The following is a 6,011-nucleotide window of genomic DNA, read 5'->3' as shown; positions in this document are numbered from 1 at the left end:
GCACTGCATGCTGATTAGAAGACAGAACACTTCCAATATGTATAGATGGATTAAAGCTCCTATTTCTTACCTCGCAACCCTGAATATCAAGCTGCTTCGCTCTGTTGTGTTGTACTTACGAAGGCATGTCAGTACAATTGTTCTGTTGTATGTTTTGTGTGTCATGAGTACTTTTGTCTTGAGTTTGATTTACATGAGTTTATAGGTCATAGTTGCACGCTGGTTCTTAAAATGTCTGTATTAAAGTATATTTTTTGAAAAGCAGTTACCCACTGTGTTATTCCGTATTTTCTTTCGAACCTAATAATGAAAATGGGGACTACTTTGATTGATGGTGTGATTAGAAGCTCTGGATAGGACTCTCTCCATCTTTTCCTGAGCTCCGTTAAGCACCGTGCAGTTTGAGGTGATGTCCAAATATCCGTCCTCACAGATGATGTATTCCCATTAAATCGTTGGCGGATCAGGGTTTTCCCTCTGTAAAATTGAAAAGTGGTTGCAGATGCGCCCGATTTCTGCGGCCTTTGTGCACACTAGTCATAATCCACACAGACTTGGTGGAGGAAGCCCAGAACCCACAGCTACAAAGAAAAAACAAAACATGAAAAATGCCGAGATGGCTAAATGAGAATTGAAGATTTTACTGAAACTGAAACTAACAAAAATTAAGAGTTAAGTTTAAAGTTTTTGTCAAAAACGCTGACACTAAATTAAAATTAGTTGCAATTAACACCGGGTGGAACAAAGCTGAACAACACAAACCAGAGGAGAAAAGCCATCTGCTGATCACTACAGAGTTTTGATTCTTTCTTACTACTATTTTTGGCATGTCTGCAAGCACACACATTCGATCATTTGATTAATAAGACAGAAGATGCTTCCATAAGTTTAGTATTTTTAACCTTTTTTTGCTGAACTTCCCACCGGGCTGACTAAAAATGCTGAAGTCATCTACTGTACTGACAACTTTTTTATATATATAGAATTCATACTATACTATATTTAGCAAGTGGCCTCATTATACACTTAGACAAGTTTTATTAGTTTTGACTTCAGAAAGCTGTCTTCCCACTACTCAGCAGAAGTGTTTCGTGGAGTGTGTTGTTCCCTAAGAATGTGTGTTTCCCATGAGACTTTGTGTAAAGTGTAAAATTAGAGAAGTTTGAATTGCAATGAAATCATAAAAAGAAGGTTTGGGGTGACCGTGAGGTGTCGTTAGTATTTTTCAGTTTGATCAGCAGTAAATAAATGATAAATACATTGAGACAAGCAGAGAATCTCACGAGTCCCGAGGTCAAACATTTTTTTCTACATTGCAGCAACCTGGACAAACCCTCATGTCATACAAATAAATCTGTTAATCTTGGGGTCTTATAAATGTTGGCAAACTGATGTTGTAGCCAACCATTGTTGACATATGTTTTAATGAATAAATGTAATATTTATCAGTCTTGAAAATGACTTAACACAACTCTTTCAACAACTCTGACACAGTAATTTTGTTTAATTGCCCCAACAATATTCAATTGATGTCAAAAGATCTTATCATTTAAGTTCTCCACAGTGTTACTTATGAGATCCATGCAGACTTTGTGCTTTGCAAAACTTTGCAAAAAAGTGCAGACTTTTGGAGTTATCAGCTATAGAGATGTATGCCCTCTGGAACTGCACTTATGCTGTTCAAAATGCTGAAAAGAGATTTCAAAAAACTCAACAGCAGTGCGTCGGTGAAGGTTCTCAGTCATCCAGGTCATGGTCTGAGTGTGTTCTGAAGAACTGAAGGAACTTCTTGGATGAGAGGTGAAACGTCTTCAAGAACCCGAACAAGTCCTGATGCCCTAAGAATTTACTACTAACAGCAGTGCCTCTTTCCAGAAGCTATTAACTGTTTGCTCAAGATAATCTACAGAGCATGTTGTAAAGAGTGACCTGTAGGAGCTATTTTTCTTCTACCAAACTTCACCGCATGATCATGGGAAAAAAATAAAACAGAAAAAACCATGCATCTGCTCAGGGACGAGAGGCTCATGCTCATGACAGGATGTAAACATTAGTGGTATTCTCATCAGCTGACTTGTAACATTAGTTTACTTAGTTAGCTGGCCTCTCATCCATGAGTATATGTGTGCGTACGTCTTCACAATGATAGAGAAAGAAAACAGTTTCTTCATGACCCGGCTCACCACAAGAGCAGTGGATTATTATAAGCAACTGTGTCATGCTGTCTGGTTATATTTGTGAGAAGTCAGACATCTCAGGAGTCGATGTCTACAAAGCACAGCAACTCAAACCAAAGCAATCTAGATGGATCAATAGCACTACAGGCAAGAGAGGAAATACACATTTTTGATGTTGGGGTGAACTGTACCTTTAATATTACCATGATTGTTTATCGCACTTACAGAATTTATTAACAATATGGATTTTTTTCCTTCTGCACTCCACTGAGCTTCACTGTACATTATTTGATCTATGTGAGCATAGTCCTTCTGCTATGTAACCAGTGCAGCTTCTGTCAAAGATGCAACAGGAAACTAAATGATAAAGGTTTCTGCTCTGAAATCTAACCAGCAGATTCTGTCTTCATTCTCTCACAAGATCACTCGTTTCCCAAATTGGTGTTTTCAAGGTCTCATCCTGCTCCCACACTGAAGCGATCAATATTTGAAACCTACTTGTGATGATGGATGTTTGACCACATGCATGTTCTCAAGCCAGTGCCACACATCATGAACTGTATTAACACATCCTGTAATACAGCAGCAGGAATGTGTACAAATCCCATTACACGGTCTTTTATGATGACATTATTGGGAAATGTTGTTAACATTCTATCCAAATTGTTGGAGGCTTGAAGAGTGTTATATCCAATATTGATGTGCAGCCAGGAATATCCACCCTCTCCTACATCTCCTCCCTCTTCTCCCAACCCCCCAGGTCACAACAAAATCTGAATGCAGACTGCACTAATCAACAGCTGACCTTCTCACCTGTCGATGTAAAAGATGTAGAAGGGGGAATTAGGAGCAGTATTTAATGTATTAATGTATTGTGGATACTAGGATGTTAAAAGATAATTTCTATAAATGAGATTGCTTTTTGCTTAGTTTAATATACTGGTACTCCTGCTACTTCTGCAAGGTGAACTGGGGGACTCTAAGTTTCTCTGTTTAGAGCACTCCATGTAAAATTACTTTAATTTGACTCTTATTTCTCTGACTGTTGGTCTCTCTACTTCTCTGTGTGTAACTCACTCAATGAGTTCAGTCGAGCCCCAATTCCCCACCCCCGCTCCTGTACAGAGCGCTGTTCTCTTAGTTATTCCACATTTATTAATTTTGAATGTGTCGTGAGCAACACAGAAAGCCACAATGATTTTGTGCCCCCTTCTCATGTGTCCTCCTCAGCATTTATGCCAGCAGCTGGCTCTGCTGTCCTCTGCTCACTGCAAGATTTCAGTCCATCCTTTGAAGCAAGACTGACACCAGTGACTCTATATCCGTCATGCAGAGGTAAATATTCACAAAGATTGTCAAATCATTAGCCATCGATGACAGCTGAGATGAAAGTACAGGCAAAGATGGAGAATAGGACACATAACAGCGAGGGGTATGGACCCCAATGCAATAACTGAAAAGTCCAGCAGAATAAAGATAAGATAAGATAAGATAAACCTTTATTAGTCCTTGTTAGCTGGAGATTTGTGATAGATTATGTCACATCCGCTGACATGCTCTGTCCAACTTATTATAAGAAGGCCAATGCTGTACTGTAGCCATACTATACTGTCACGATTCTCTTGTACGCTGGTTTGAAAATATTAAGTTCAATAAGTTAGTGCTATAAAATGATAATTCTCTATGGGTTCCTTATTCCATGTATGTGAACTCCATCCACATATATGTAGTCATCTGATTTGCTGTTGAAATAAAAAAAAATATTGATTTTAGCTGCTGTGCAGCAGAGAGTCAGGTCCAAGCATTTTAAGGTGGAAGATGAGAAAAGGAAACAGAGAAAGAAAAATGAGAAATTGAGAAGGGTCCATCAGGAGAACTGTCTGAACCCAAATAAACAATGAAGTCATTTCTTTAATTCACATAGCACAGAGTGTGTACATTTTGTATCACGTGCATCTTGAACTCACAACCTTTACCACCCAAGTGACGTTGATCACTATGAGCTACACAGAGAAACGGATGGGGTTCATATTAAAACTTAAAATAAATACTGTGCTCCCATGCACTGAATAATAAGTGGTGTTATGCGCCCATACACCAGCTCTAGAACGTGTTACTTCAAGGGGCAACGCATCGATCGGTTTTTGACAGCTGCTACTTCTCTGTGCAGTCATGACACTTACTCATTTGCTGATTCTAAATCTCACACTGATCTTACTCTCTTCACGAGGTTCTAACCTACACAACATAAACTGGTGCAGGCAAATGTTTTCCTGTTAAGTATTTTATCACATAGTAACTGCTGGCAGTTATGATCAGGCTGGCCTAATCTAGTTTATAACTGCATGAAGCATTTACAAAATATTTGAGTGTGACAGAAACTACAAAACTGAGACAATTGACAGACAGATCCTGAGACATCACACTGGCTTAGAAAAAAAGTAATCTTTTGTACTGGATATGGTGTTCTAAGTTATTGCAATGAAGGTTTCATGACTTTTTGAGTTTTTGTGGCTAACACAACACGCCCAGCTGCTAACAATTTAATTGCTCTACCAGTCCAGAGTTGTTGAATTCATTAAAAAACTGAACTGTAAAACTGAATTGTTTGAAAAGCTTAATAAAAAAAAGCAAGGCTAAAGGTTTGCAGCCTCACTAGCAGCTCTGAGAGGAACAACTGTGGTTTGACAGTCTTAAGTATAACATCTTACACTGTAAACAGTCTTTGTTTAGTGTGTTAGCATGCTAAAAGGAGTTAATTAGCACTAAGCTCAAACTACAGCTGAGGCATGTCACTGGTTTTGCAGGCATTTGATAGTAAACAAGAGTATTGGACACTTTAAAATTTTGACTTGATGATGGCATTCTGTTAAAAGTGACAGGATCACCAAATCCTAAGTGGAAACTGAATGTCTTAATACATTTTATGTCAAATCCATTCAATGGTTGTCAAGACATTTTCACTTAAAACACAAAGATGTCCTCATGGGGCTTAAAGAAAATTCACAGAATCACCAAAGTCATTAGGATTCACGCTTATAGCAGCATGAATGTCTGTAAAACATGTACACTTGTGCCAGTCCTTTAGACAGATGTTGATATATTTCAAGAATAAGTGGAAACTTTGACTGGTGGTGCTAAAGAAATAAGTTATTTAGATTCCTCTGGACACCTTGAATTTCTGTGCATGTGTAGAGAAATTCATTCAAATCACTCTTCAGCTCACATTATTGAGCATTATCGCCTCATCTCTCCAAGCATAAGTTCAAGTCTCTAGCACTGCCCACACACTCTACCATTTATGTTTTACTGTTGGGAATAAATTCAGATGGGTCAAAAAATATGACACCCAACTTTTCTCTCATTTCTTGCACATACATGTCCATTCCATCTTTCATAGCTGTCTGCCTTGTGCAGCCTTGGGGCTGTCAACACACAAAATCAAACATCTCATCGTTTATCAAAGGGACTCCCACTGCACACAAGCCACTACTTAAGTTGCGACTGATCATTCACCACTAGAGCTTGACATCAAGACCCAATTGGACAGGACAGAGAAATCAAGGAGATAAAATACAGCCAGAGCATGATTCCATATAACATGGGCACTAATCAATAAAATCAGTATGCTCAAGGAGAAGGGAAATATCAGAGGCAATCTGTCCTTTTCTGACTCACTAATTATAGGGCTCTACTATAACAATGGATTGATAGCTGCATTTATGGACTTCGTGGGCGTCATTATGCTCTCAACAGGGGGCCAAAGATCTCACTGAGCAATTGAACTCTTAAGACCTGAGCCTCGTGCCTTGCCTTTCTTGCAAACCTGCAGTT

This window comes from Scatophagus argus, chromosome 10, assembly GCF_020382885.2.
Source record: "Scatophagus argus isolate fScaArg1 chromosome 10, fScaArg1.pri, whole genome shotgun sequence".
NCBI lineage: Eukaryota > Metazoa > Chordata > Actinopteri > Scatophagidae > Scatophagus > Scatophagus argus.
Note: the sequence above shows the minus strand (reverse complement) of the source record.